This window comes from Glycine soja, chromosome 18, assembly GCF_004193775.1.
Source record: "Glycine soja cultivar W05 chromosome 18, ASM419377v2, whole genome shotgun sequence".
Lineage (NCBI taxonomy): Eukaryota > Viridiplantae > Streptophyta > Magnoliopsida > Fabales > Fabaceae > Glycine > Glycine soja.
In genome coordinates this window covers 6,501,600-6,516,900 of record NC_041019.1, presented here as the reverse complement: position 1 = coordinate 6,516,900, position 15,301 = coordinate 6,501,600, and the positions used below count along the sequence as shown (strand labels likewise).

Below are 15,301 nucleotides of genomic sequence, written 5' to 3'. Positions count from 1 at the left end.
GAAGTTATCATATTAATTCATAAAATTTTAAAGAAAAAAATGGCAGCAAAAGTGATAGATCAGTGCATGGTCAATTTGGAGTAGATGATCCCCTTTGAGCATCCTAGGGTGCCACAATTATTCAGCAACATATGAGCCAAATTAAGCTTAATGCAAACATGAAAAGCAAGGAACAATGATTCCACTACTGAGCACCATGCTCTATATATAACTTCCAAATGCTAAGGTGATAACCAAAATTTTTTAGGCATGTAGAAGGTGAAAAGGTTGTGGTATTTTATTTCTTGTTGGTTCAAGTTTGATGCATCGAATCTCAAATTCATCTCTAGAAAAAAAGGTTGTATAGGCACCAAAAATCATAGAAGTGAAACAGCAGATGTCAATAGCCGTTTTAGAACTGGAATTCAACTCGATATCCCCAGAATTATTCCGCCCACCCCCATTAGAGCTAAAAGCAGAATCTGACAAGAGGCAAGCAAACTTTCAAAAGCAAAATTGTGTTTTGTAACACACAAGCAACATGATAATATGCATATTGGTTTGAACATAACCGAGCACAAGATTTGTTGAGGCATTGACTAAATAGAAAGCTTCCTAATTATTATTAAATCTGATCTGTCAGCAATATCACCCAATCTAACTTGTTATGATAGTTTCACCACCCATTTCAAACATCATAAACAATTCCACATTGGATAATTCTGAAAATTCAGATCAGCAATCAAATTTGTCAAAGCAAACATCATCCTATAAGCATAAAATGTCGTGAGTTAAACAAACCATTTGGTCCTTATCGGTGACACTCACTTAAGAATCAGTCCTTGTATGAAAAAAAGCTTTAGTCTCTATAAGGCTATAAGGGCATATAGGGACTAAAACTTAAGAAACATAGTAAAAGCACGGCCAATGTGTACTAACAAGTAATAAGAGCATATATGGACTATAACTTCAATTTTTTTCGTACAGGAACTGATTCATAAATGAGTGTTGCCAATAAGGATCAAATGATTAGTTTAACCAATGTAATTCTAAGGTCTAAAGCTAACTGCTATCAATTTATACAGTTAATGGATGACCGCATAAATTCACTAGAGAGGAGGAGAAATGTGTCCTTTATAAGTTACTGCTAAAAAGTTAACAGGGAAATTATACATCTGACTATAATCAAATAGATGATGATGATACACAAATTAGATATAGATAATGATGCATCTATCTGTACCAACTTTTTTGCACATGCTGAAGCTCAACCCCTCCTTAGGTTCATTGTTGTAGTACTGCCTCCTACCAGTATAATGTATTGTTGAAATTGCATCATCTGGCTAAGAACTCTCTGAGTCATCTGAAAATCAAATTTTATATGTACATACTCATTTTGATTGCTTGATCTCCAGATTCCAATATTTTTATCATCCCTGTCTCCACCATCACTTTCAAGAAAAGGTTTCATCTCTAACTGGAAGCCTCCCTTTTCATTTTATGCAATTTCCACTACATCATTAATCAAACTGGAGAGGAGGGCACATGGCCAACTGGCAACATTATATCACCAATAATCTTCTGCTCAGACCTCAAATTATCCTCTTGAAACAATGACAGCATCCCCAGAATACAATGCATAGCCCTCCGCATTCCATGGCTCATGACATTCTGAAACGACTTCCTTGCCTGGCTGGCCATCATTGCATTATTTGCAGTGCCCGGTTTCGCTCTTCCAGCTTCTATCTCATCAGCTGAGACTCTTCAAGAACAGATGCATGAAACAGGGCAACAGCCACTTCAACTATCTCCATCTGACGGTAGGTCCAAACTCCAGTGCTTGAACTTTGAAATTTGATACATGAAGGAACAGCATGTAAATAGCCGCCACAGCACCCAGCTCTGCAGAACCGCCACTACTCGCAGCTCCTAGAGCAGTATCAGGCCTCAAAATCTTCACCCCCTTGGTCTGTCTTATCTCCAACACATCAGAGTCGCTCACCGGAATAGAATTCTGAAAATATAATCAAAATAAAAATTAATTGAATAAATGTTTGTTATAATATTTTAGCTGATCTAAGAAAATTTCAGAACTACATTCATTAATAGCTTAATTATTAAGTCTAAGCTACAACTGAATGCAACAGCAATATAATTGCCTGCAACTGAAGGAAGAAACTTGGACAAAACAGAAATAAAGAAGAAAATATTGTGAAAGGCATAATGATGTTAGGGGAAATGGAAAGTATCCTCCTTGTCCTTAGTGATATAATAAATGTCATTGCCTGCAATCCCAAAGGATGTAGAGAAGGTCTGCGAAACAAAATGAAAATCAGCAAGGAAATATAGATAAGTTGAAGAACATCAAGAGCATGATAAAGAGCAGCATGGATGCATGGCTAATAAACAAAGGCAGCACCAATGTCATTGCTTCTCATGCAAACAATTTCATGAGACCAAGGGTAATGGAGAATACAAGACGTCAAAGGAAAGGAACAAATTGTAGTTGAGACTTCAACAGGTGCAAAGCTAAACATTGATACTCTTTTAGTAGCTGGAATTAGTCAAACTTATTGAGTGAGTCCAAATGCTTGAAAAACTATAATCACCACATTTTTAATGATAAGTCATACAAGATGCATCATATTTGATCCATGAAGAAACACTTCGTTGATACTTTATAGTAAATATGATAGACAAAAACAAGTAGTGGCGCTCAACTCACTCAATTCTCTGCTGAAATAGAAAATATCTTAGCAACAAATCAAGCTATTTGGCTAGGAAAAATAAAATAAAATAGAGACAAAATTGAAATGAAGCTATTTTATCGTGGGATCATCATAAGTCAACCATTGCCATCCCTAACACTCCAGTCAAGCATGATAGGACTAGGCACACAAAAGTTAAGTTTCATGCAATCTATTAGAAAGAGAAAAAGCTGGCTTAGTCTAGCTCATAGCAACTCTGAAAGCGAGTTAGCACATATAATGACCAAGGCTGTAACCAAAAATACATTTGAATATCTTATGAAAAAAACTTGCATTTTTAAGGATAAACCTCGAGAAGAGTTGTATTCATATATTGTGGGAAACCCTTTTCTCTATCGATCTAACTTCCCTGAGAGACCCACCCACTTCAACAACAGTCAATAACACTGCGTCACCGCCACCGTCACCAAGAGCCTACCGCAGCGGCCAATGGCAAAACCACCGCCATCACCACAGGTTGCCACCACTGCTAATCACACTCTTTCACCGCAATCACCTAGCAACAACAACACAATCTCCGCGAACAACAAACCCTCCACTGGCGAGGCCCTTCTTCAAGATGCCATTCAAATACTGCGTCGCAAGTGTGCCGACGGTGTTGCAGCATGCGTCGTTGGTTGGGGCTTTGGGTTTCTTTGCAGTAAGAGGCTACGAGGGAGAGAGAGAACACTTGCGGCAGAGGTAGTGAAGGTGGAAGCACGACGAAGAAGCAGAGGGGAAAAAGAAAACGGGGAGAAAGAAAAAGAGAAGAAGAGGGTAAAATCAGAAAAAAAAAAAAAAAAACAATAACCTTTGATTTTAAAATAAATTAATCTAATGAATCAAAATAGACTTCGGATATCTTGTTGAAAAATTCATCAAATTCCAACATTATTCACATCACCGGCACCCGAAACAATCCACTTACATACAAGAAAACATTATTCTCACGCTGATCAATCTAAGAAATGGCTAAGAATTGAAGATAAAAATCTCAAAGCAGAAGACATACGGAGTACAACCAGAGCTTTTTTTTTTTTTTTCATCTTTCACACACCAGTCACCTCTGAAAACGAACAAAACACCATCAAGGAGCGTGAAAGTGGAGGAGAGAGTCAGAGAGCTGCACCAAATTCACAACATAACCACCTTACATGAACCTCAATCCCTCAAAACATGCCCCAACAACATCCAAGAGACATGAATTCTCAACCCATGTTGGAAAGTAGGGTACTCCAACATTCTGGGACTGACAATTGAACTTTGGAAACACAATTCACTGGCTTCAGAAACAAGCTTGCAAGCACTAATTACCTCAACTGCAACCACTTCAACCACACCATACTTGTAGACCCAGTAAGTCAAAGCCCAAAATAACCCACTATGAAAGTGAAACAGAAGCAACAATGCAATCCAATCCATGCTCTTCAACTTAGAAGAACTCTCTTTGAGTACAACATTACATTGCAAATTCAACTGCACTCGCACACGGACCAAGCTTCTGAAACCCAATTCCAGCCTCAATCGGTACAAATTTCTCACCATGACAATTTCACAAATTAAATCATCAGTTCATTACATTCTCCCCTTTTTTTCCCCTCCTCTCCTCCAACAAAGCCCCGGAATCTAAAACAATTATCCAACATCTAAAAACCTAGTTAAGTTCTCCAAACCAGCAGGAAGTAAAACAAAAACCCTAATTGAATAATTTCTTAATCGATGGACTTCTCCACTCAAATCTAAGAAAAAACCTAACCCTAAGAATCTCCTGCTTGCCACACACAACAAAAACAGCAACCACAACACGAGAATATGTATATATACGAAAAAAAACACCAACACCACCGACCACCACCGTTGAAGATGTGACAATCAACGAGGCTCATCGTCTCTCCGACCAGAATTCCCAGGTCCACCAGACAATGAGGCGAGCAAATTCAGATGTCCAGGAAGGTAATTTCCCACCCTCGCCGCCGAAGCTTCTCCGATGGCTTGCTGCTGCTGCTGACGGTGGTGATGAGCGAACAATGAAGCCTGCTGCTGCTGCGACACCGACACCATTTCGGGAGCAGCGGCGGCGGCGAAGCTCCAAATTTGTCCGAAATCGGGCCGGGCCGGGAGGGCCCACAGTCCGGGAGGAGTAGACGGGCCCACAAGAGAGGGCCCCACGGAGACAACTGTGAATATTTTTATAACCGAAACCCGCAACACAAAAACCTCTTTCGCGACTTCAACTAGGAAAGATTGATTATTCTTTGACTAGGAGACCAAGAACTAGCCAATAATGGTGCTGGCTAATATGCAGTTGTCTCACAAAGAATATGACAGATAATAAAATATTTTTTTTTACTTCTATCCTTATAATATTAATGATAGATAATAAAATTTATAATTGAATTAACAATAATATAAGAATAATTTTATAAAATTATTAGTTTTTATTTATTTATGATTTTTCTTGACATGTATAAAATATCTTAATAACATAATTTTAGAAGGAAAAAAGTAATAAAAGACTTAATAATATAAGAATATACATATTTTCTTGGCTCTACCTAGAGCCAAAGTGATCAAGTATGCAGTAAAGGACATGAATGTTCCCTTGGCTGTTTATTTATAGTAATCAATGTTTAAGTACAGTAAAAATCTAATCCCTTAATTGTAGGGATAATAATAATCAAGCTAAATATTAATCAATTAAATAAAAAATAGTAACTAGAAAACTAAATTAACAACATAAATAAGGAAACAATCCTAATGTAAATAAGGAAACAATCATATCAGAATTATATCTCAACACTAATTATAACAAATATCAATAACATAATATATTTTCTTAAAGTTGTTATCATGCGCACACTCTTAAACACTTGGAATTGGTTGAAAGTTGACACACTAATTACTTAAGAGGGTCAAGTGTGACCTCTCTCACATATGCAACAGCAGCAAAGTGCTTCACGGCATCAAATTTATGGATGGAAAACTAAAAAAACCCCAAAATAAAACAATTAACAAATAGAACAAAAGAGTAAAATAGCAAGTCAATTTACATATACAAACAATAACAAGAAAAGATAGAAAAATTACAGAAAATAACATTTCTGTAAGAAAATTTCCCTTATAAATCCTCATTTTTCTTTATTCTAATTTCTTTCTTTCTTATATTAATCTGACATCACTTGCAAAGTGCAAACACCAAACCAATTAATTCGATCTAAACACGAGTATCATCCACTATCTAGATTTGATTGCCACACGTTGTTGCAGTAGGGGCCACGTTAACAATCAATTAATTTAATTGATATATATATATATATGCGCGCGCCCAATCAAAAACTTTTGGTCGAATTTGGAATTAGTAAATCTATTCTTTATTAATGATTTATAACTATCATTATAATCAATATGTTAGAAACAGATTTAAAAGTTTAATATTTAATTAGACACTCTTTTCTCCTTGACTGAATTATAATTTTACTTTTATAAGCACTTTAACAATACTCATTCAAAGAAGAATATCCTCATGAGTATGAAATTTATTAACGCTTAATAGGTATGTTGGAAATAATGGAAACCAAAATAATAATCTGGACCAATGTCATATATATGGCAAAATGAAGATGGGTTATATTAAAAACCCACCGATAAACATTAGCATAAAAAAAGAACTAACCCCATTACACAAAAGTAACCATGGTTGAAACAGTTTAAAATCTCACGGTCAATTCTCTCAATTAAAATCTCACGGTCTATATTTCTCACGCACCGTGGGATCAGTTTCCAAACTTGGACTAACACCTTATTTAAAAGGTTATATATTTTTGGTCATTTATTCAAAATCACACCACCGTAACATCAAGATCAACAGGTAAACACGGGTATAAAAACCATGTCACTTAAATTATATTTGTAGAAAATATTAAATTTGAAAAGAACAAATATACTTTATATCTTTTGGAATTCTTATTTTTATACAATATATTTCTAGTAGTTGAATTTCTTAACAATTCATAAAAATATCTGCTATATAAGTGTTACTAATATTAATTATTTTGAAATAAACATCCTATTAATTTCAAAATTTAGTGTTGCTTAGAAATATAAAAAGCCTCACTTTTATATTAATTATTTTTTATTTATTGAGCTTTTTAATATATTTTTTAACTTCATTTTTTTGTCTTAAGTAGTTTATCCTCAAATTGTTTTTATATTGATATAATTAAAAAAAACTATAAATACAATTTATAAACACACATAAATATTAACCCAAACTCATAAACAACATGAAAAATAAAAATATGTTAATTAAACTTGGCAGGAGGAACTGCATCAGTTTCCACATGCTGAGCATTAGACCCTTTGCATCACACTCATCATAAGTTTGTTCTAATTAACAAATCCAGACAGTGCATTTTCCTCACTTTATTTCATTCCTGGCAGCCCCATTTTGAGCTCTGTTGCCTTGAGGTTGAGATCATTTGTTTTCGTCTTCATAGTAGAATCTACAATCCAAACAATCTTCAAACTTTTTTTGGGTACAGAAATAGAATCATACTTTTTCATTCGTAATCAACTGAGCAATATAAGAAGGAATCATGCTAAAGGTTTGGAGAATAGGATAAGATGGATCGGTTTTTACTTAAAACCAGAATTGCAACCAAGAAGATATTGCTAAGTAATGATTAATTACCTCCAAATAAATATTGAAGTGAATTTTTCTTATTAAAAATAAATATTTATTATATCATATATGCAAAATCCATTTCCTTAAGTAATTCTGAATAATTAAATAAAGGGATATTATATTATTTTTAATTGGAAGTTATAAGCATACTTTGTTTTAATTTTTTAAAAAACATATTTACTTTTAATCCTCTCAATTATATGTCTCTAGATTGTGGGTTTGGAAACCAGGCCGAAACTCCCCCACTCTAGGACATGACGTCAACAGCACGAAAATACTTGGTGATCCATATTGCGAAGGAATTTAAGTTCATACAAGACATCAACCTGGTTTTTCGTTATAACAAAGAAGAAAGTGAATAAACATGATTTTAATATCAATAATAATTATTTAAAAACACAATTTTAATATTTATAAAAAAAGGAAGTGAACAAATAACAATTTAAGATGAATAAATATAGAGATTCTTTATAGGCTTAGTTACTTCGTGAGTATATGCAAAACAGTAAATAATCTCATGATTTATAAGATGCATCTATAAGAAATTTAGTCATCTAACTTGTTGATTTATTTTTATCATTGTTATATATTAATTTTTTAGTATAGTATTAATATAAACACATTATAGTTACTAGTATTAGTACCACCTTCCTTTAAAAAAAAAAAGATTAGTACAATCTCACATAAAAACACGCATTTAATTAAATTATAAAAAAAGAGGGAAGAAGAAGGAGAATAAATGAAGAGCAAGAGTGAGTGGTGGAGCGGTCAACAATCAGCATCGGTTAAGCAGAGCGCTTAAAAAGAAAAAGAAAAAAGTGATATTATTTAGAGTAATGTAGAATTTGGTTGCTCTGAAATCTCTCACATCTCACATCTCACTACCCTCAGCCTCATCTTACACAAAGTGATATTATCTTAATCCCAAAGCGTTCTCCGAAAACATTTTACCTCATTACCCTCAGCCTCATCTTCCCCCTCTCCTTCGCGATTCTAGCTCATTCCCTCTCAAATATGAAATACTAAAATCATTTATTTTCAGTTTGAAGAAAGAAAAAAAACTTATTTACCACATTTCATATACTAAAAACATAATTAACCTCATGTTTTAAACACATTTAGAAATGTATCAATAAAAGCATACGCGTCTCCTCAACATTTAAAAACAAACGTTTAGAACTAATTGTTTAATTTTTCAAGAATCTCTTAAAAATTGATAAAATCAAACTATTATTTTTCAAAATAAACTAAATTAAACACATGTGAATTGCAACGTAAAAAATTATAAAACAGATATTTATAAAATATTTAGTTATTTCAAGTAAGTTTTAACTCATCTAAAATAATCTGACCATAAACTGATGATCTCCAACTTAAATACAGTTAAATTGGGTAACAGCGGCTTGAACAGAATTGGTTCAGTAGAAAAAAACGAGTAACAGCTGAAAGTGGAAAAAAGAAAAAAGAAACGAAACTGAAGATTCGTTTTATGCAGCGTGCGTGTGCTTTGCGTTGGAATTTTGCCATCAGATGCTGAGCAGTGAGCACAAATTTTCTTAACAGAAATCTGAAATATGGAACCAATTAAATAAAGGGATATTATATTATTTTTAATTGGAAGTTATAAGCATAGTTTGTTTTACTCTTTTAAAAAACATATTTAAAGGGATATTTATTGTGTATGGATGAGTTACTTTTCTTTTCTATTGCGTGTGATGTGAAATTGCCCTGTCCTTTCCCAATAATAATGTATTGCATAAGAAAGGCTTATAAATATCGACACCTTTTTCTTCTTCTTCTTCTCAACATACAATGGAAAAGGGCAAAGGCTTGTACCTTATTCTGATTACTTTGCTGTTAGGTTCAGTTCAAATTAAGTATACAGAGGCAGAGACCAATTACTTACTATCAACTCCAGTCATGCCCCTTTTGGTCGCCTCTATCACTTGCCATGTCCTGGCATCCCAGGCTGACACGAACTTGCAAGCTCCATTCATAATATTCCACGTTTCGGGAATAGTTGGATGTGAGGTACTCATCTGGGTTATTCTCACTGACATTTTGTGGTACTGTATGGTCAACATGCTTGCTTCAATCGTAGCTTTCATATGCTTCTTCAATCACATTCCTAACATCTTTGCTCATCATGAGATGCCAATTAATAAAGAAATGCAGCCGTCGGAAGAAGAGGTGTAGTAGTATTTGTAAGAAAAGCCTGGTGCATGTGTGCTTGTGTACTCATGTTTTGGTTCGTGTGTGTTGCTCGTGGGTCGTTTCTTTATATACATGCATTTATATTCTGAAAAGTTTGGGTAGTTTATACTAAGTTTTAGATTAAAACCTTGTTATTGTTGTATAAAATAGGAGTTATATATTTACTGTAAAAACCACCAGGCTTGTTAAGGCAAGGCCAGTTAGGCGCTTGGCTTTAGCCTATTAATTAATAATAAAGAGATTATTCATATTCATATATTCCTATTAGTTGAGGTCTGTGGGTGAATTGTGATGAAGATTTCAAATGACTAGTCCCAGTTAGTAGTTAGGTAGAAAACATGCAAAATTTATTTTCTATACTTAATTAATCAACAACAATTATACAGTACTTATACGCGCTAAACCCTTCATCTTTTATCACGTAGCCATCTTCTTGTTGTTTAGTGATAAAGTTGCAAATATGCATATAACTTCAAATATAATTTGTTTAGTGAAAAAGTAATAAGAGCGTATATGAACTATAACTTCAATTTTTTTTTCATACAGGAGCTATTCATAAATGAGTGTTTTCGCTATAGACCGATTTTCAACTTAAAGAAAAAAATAAAAAAATTTACATGGAAGTAAAGGAAGAAATGAGTAAATCAAAACTCTCCTATTTTTATAATATTTAAATTCTCACGGATAAAAAATATTAATCATTATCACTGTACAACTCAATCATAAACAACAAATTTACATATTTATATGAAAGTAAAGAAAGAAAAAAGTAAATCAAAATCTCCTACTTTTATAGATATTCAAAATCTCCTACAAACGTAGCACAACAGCATTTTTCTTCTCTAAGTTACAAACTGATGACCTTTGGTTCTTGATCATTTGTCTTGGGTTCACCCTGCTAAACACGGCAACGAGAAATATTAAAATAATGGAACCAAACGTGAACAGCTTCGAAAATACTTGTTGATCCATATAGTAAAAGAATTTAAGCTCATACAAGATATCAACGTGGTTTTGTGAATGAAAAAATAGGCGCTAAAAAAGATTTATATCATTATAATTTTATCTTTTCCAACTCTCATTAGTTTATAACGGTGTGTAGGTGCGATGCATCGTACCACACACAAATTATGTGTGAAAAATATTTTTTATTATTTTAAAATATATAATTTATAACTTGAAAAGAATAATAAATATATTTATAGAAATTAATTTCAGAACATAATTATTTTAATCTCGCGTTCACGTAACTTTTACAATTACTCACTTATTTTTTCAAATTCTCTTTTTACCAAATTTGTTTCTTGATAACTACGATGATTTATTTGGAGGAGAAAATTAAAAAAATTATAATACTAAAGTATATTTTTGGATTTATTTATTTATTTAACGTCAAACTCTTTCGGAAAGTTCATCGAATCTCAAGGTAAGAGAATGACGATCGAGGTACTTTTAAATGACGTCTATTTATATATACTTTTAAACTTAAGAATATATAATTTAAAAATTAAAGATAAAAGTATTTAAAAACTGTTCAAAATGAAAGAGTATGCGTGATTAATTAACTCAAATAAAATTTGAAAAGGCATAAATTAAAGATTATATTTAATGATGGTGTTATAAATGAGGCATTAATAAGCAAAGAGAAGAAAAATAAGGGGAAAAAAAAAAGAAAAACAAATCATTTTTAGCCATAGATCTAGCAGTGAAGAAATCTAATAGAAGAAAATTACTGTCCCATGATGGGAGACTTGAGTCACTTTTCCACCTTAGAATTCATTTACTATTTGATGCTTTTATGCAAAGTTTCTTTCTAACTACTATCAAGCAATTTGCAGAAAAGCAAAATAATAAATTTGATAAAGTATATGATGGGGAAAAAGTGAAAAATAAAAAGAAAATTAAATAGAAAAAGATGAAAGAGAAAGTGAGTGTTTGTCAATAATAATTCATTATCTCTTATGTATTTCTTTTTGAGATCTTGACTTGTTTTTGCAAATATTTGAACCTGCTACTCCCTGCATTTTTTCTTTCATATAAATTATTTAATATTTTCTTTTTTAATGTTTCTTTCATCTTAAAAAACGAAAACTTGCCCGACAATGTACCATAGCTATCACAATCATACAAGAAGAAACCACAATATGTCACATTTGTAAAGTTATCATTGGCTTGCCATTTATTTTGTGGTTAAACACGAGAATAGTAGAACCAAAATTTTACATGTTGAGTTAAGAATTTTATATAAAATTTATTAAAAATGTATCCAATTAAAGTGTTTAAAACTACTTTAAACTTTTTCTAAAAGTTAAATCAGATTTTATAAAATTAAATTTATAAATACTCTCCCAAACACACACTTAATTATTCAAATAAAAAACAATCCAGTAATTAACATGAACTTATCATTTTTTCTCTTTCAACACGATGATACAAGATTCTCTATTTGGGGTTTATGTGTCGACTTTGAAAAGTTAATTTGGTAATTTGGTCCGAGTAACAAGGCGATGTGGGATTATCAACAAATCTATTCCGTGCCATGTATGTCAGTAATTAGAGGTATTCAGTAATTTGAATTATTTTTATAACATTAGATTACTATTTAATCGTATATATATGGATTTTTTGAAAATTAATCATTAATTTAGAGGACAGAAATAATACAAAAATATCATGTTGACTTTGAAGAACATGCTTAATTTTATAATTTAAGAATTAAGAGGACAGAAATAATATACAAAAATATCTCCTTCAAATAAATCATTATAAAAAACAAATTTGGTGAAAAGAGAATTTGAAAAAATACGAGTAATTGTAAAAGTTATACAAACGAGAGATTAAAATAAATATGTTCTAATGTGAAATTAATTTCTATAAAAATAAATTTATTTATTAATATTCTTTTCATGTTTTAAATTATATATTTTAAAATAATAAAAGATATTATTTTTAACCCTTATTTTTTTCATTCACAGAACCAACATTGATATCCAAGAAAAGGGGATTCGAGATATACAGTGTAAAGACTGGGATCAATAAACTATTCATAGGGATAAGAGAGAGACAAAACGGGTGGAAGATAACGAGAAATAATAGGAATAAAAAAACGGTTGGAAGGGAATGGGAAAGTCGAAACAGAATAGATTGATGGAGGGTAAAGAGACAAAATTAGTTTGAATTTTAGAGCACTCCAAATTGGTAACGATAAAAAACCTATGTCCCCACAATCTTTTAGGCCAGACTAGAAGGGCACCAATTCATCATTAATGGGCCCAACAGCTTCAAATAGTTTGAATTTCTAAATTTTTTATGTATTTAAACAACTCAATACCATATATCCGACTGTGTGATGCGCATGCAGTGTATTAAGAAATGAGCACAGTCATTTTCATATTTTTTTATAAGGAGTGCATGCACCAACATACGTGCTCATTTTTTTTAATATTAATTGGATGGGAACCAATGTGTATTACATCTAGAAGAAATGTAAACCTCTTGCGCCTATCACGTGCCTCCTGCACATCTAAAACTTCTCCAATGTATTCACACACAAATGTGCCACCATAACTTAATTTTTTTCTTGAGGTTAAAACTCAATTTTTATATGGATTAAACACTTCTTCAAACAAATGAGTTATGGAATTAATTTTTGAAGGATAAATAACAATTTTAGTTCCTAAATATGTAAATCCATGAAATTTTATTCTTGAAAAAATAAAAATTCTTATCTAGTTATAAAAATTAAATTTTCTGTAAAAGTTGGATTAATTCCATCAGCACATTATCATTTTGTTGGGCTCAACAGTAGCTCAGCTCTGTTCGTAATCATGGACCAATTGAGATACGTAATTCATGATTGTAAAATAATGATTTGAAGACAAATTCTAAACTTTCAAAATTCTGGTTAATTCTTAAACTTAAAAAATCATTTATTTACCATCATTTTGTAAATTAATTAAATTTAATGATTTCATAATAGAATTTTTAATTCTTTATTTAAAAAATCTTTGACGAATAATTAAGAAGACGAGGATTTTGATGCCATTAATCAACAAGAACGCAATAAGCAATATTAGTAGTTTAGATATTTTAAAATTAATCAACTACAACTAATTTTTGAGCGCTGAATTATACGCATATGCATTAGTGTCATAGTGTGCCAGTATTAAAATAATTTGATTATTTAATTCCAATTTAACTCCTAAGAACGAACCTAGATGGAGCCACCCCTCTGTTTGGTATGCAGAGTGCGTACATTAGTTTGGAGAAAAGGCTGCATGGTGTTAGTCCAAGTTTGGAAACTGTGAGATTTTTAATTGAGAGAATTGATGTCAGTGCTGAGATTTTCCTATCTTGTTATTAGATCTATACAATTGAAGCAATTTTTAACCATGGTTACTTGTGTGTAATGGGGGTTAGTTCTTTTTTATGCTAATGTTTATCAGTGGTTTTTTTAATATAACGCATCTTCATTTTGCCAAATATGTGACATTGGTCCAGATTATTATTTTGGTTTCCATTATTTCGAAGCGTTAATAAATTTCATACTCATCAGGATATTCTGCTATGAATGAGTATCTTTAACTATTCAACTTTTAAATCTGCCTCTAACATATTAATTATAATGGATAATTATAAATCATCACTAAAGAATATATTTAGTAATTCCAAATTCTACCAAAAAATTATAATTACAACTTTTAAAATTATGAACAGTCAAACTATAAATACATGGAGTTTTATTATTCAATCAATTAATTATGCATAATTTTTTAAAAAAACATATAAGTCAATTACATTTAAATATATTACTTATATTATTTTATGATAACATTATTATTAGAAATAAAATCATGTTTTTTTTTTATTTTTGAAAATTAATTTTTTATTTTAGTTTTATTGGTTGGATATTGGATCACATGAACCAAACCAATTTATTGTAAGATTGGTTTGGTTCGAATTAGGAAAAAACACTTGAAATCCCGAACAAACCGATCCATATTTTATTGCATGTACCTGTGCACTTCTAGAAAGTTTTGGGGAAACCACAACACTTCTAGATATCATGTCCAAACTCTGCCACGGCTTTTGTTACATGGAACAGTACAAAAAATAGTTAATATTATATATTTACACAACTCAATTGTTGGAACACACACTGTTCCTCACTCAATTGCAAGAGATGCAATTCACTCCCTCACACATTCACTCTTGTATCACTTACTGTTTTCTAAGCACAGAATTGCATACCTACTAGGAATAGCACTAGAGACTGAAAATGATAGAATGAAAAAAAACGCTTTATTAAGATGTATGATTGCCCTTTTATACAAGCAAAACAAAATAACAACCCTTCACTCTTAGGCTAACACTTATAACTGAATTTTAAAATTCTGTTACTCTCTCTTATATACAAAGCCAAAACAGAATTAAACTCTCACACCCTCCCTTAATTCTGATCTCCTAAGTCCATCAAGCCAATTCTGTCCCTTAACATTTTAAACCTCTCCCCTTTGAGGGGTTTGGTTAAAATATCAGCAAGTTGATCAAATGTGCAGCAGTACTCCACTTTCAATTTCTCTTTGTTCACTTGATCCCTAAGATAGTGAAACCTTGTTTCTATGTGTTTGCTTCTACCATGAGAGGTTGGATTCTTTGACAGACTTATAGCTGACTT

The 15,301-nt window shown here is 31.8% G+C and overlaps 1 long non-coding RNA gene across 1 annotated transcript; it reads right to left on the bottom strand.

The window, feature by feature from the left end:
• Positions 1-1,068: 1,068 nt before the first annotated feature.
• On the bottom strand, positions 1,069-4,988 carry LOC114396582. The gene is made up of 2 exons (XR_003663312.1): positions 3,739-4,988; positions 1,069-1,993 (listed from the first exon to the last, which is right to left on the bottom strand). It is a non-coding gene; the product is annotated as an uncharacterized LOC114396582 (long non-coding RNA).
• Between the last annotated feature and the right edge of the window lie 10,313 nt (positions 4,989-15,301).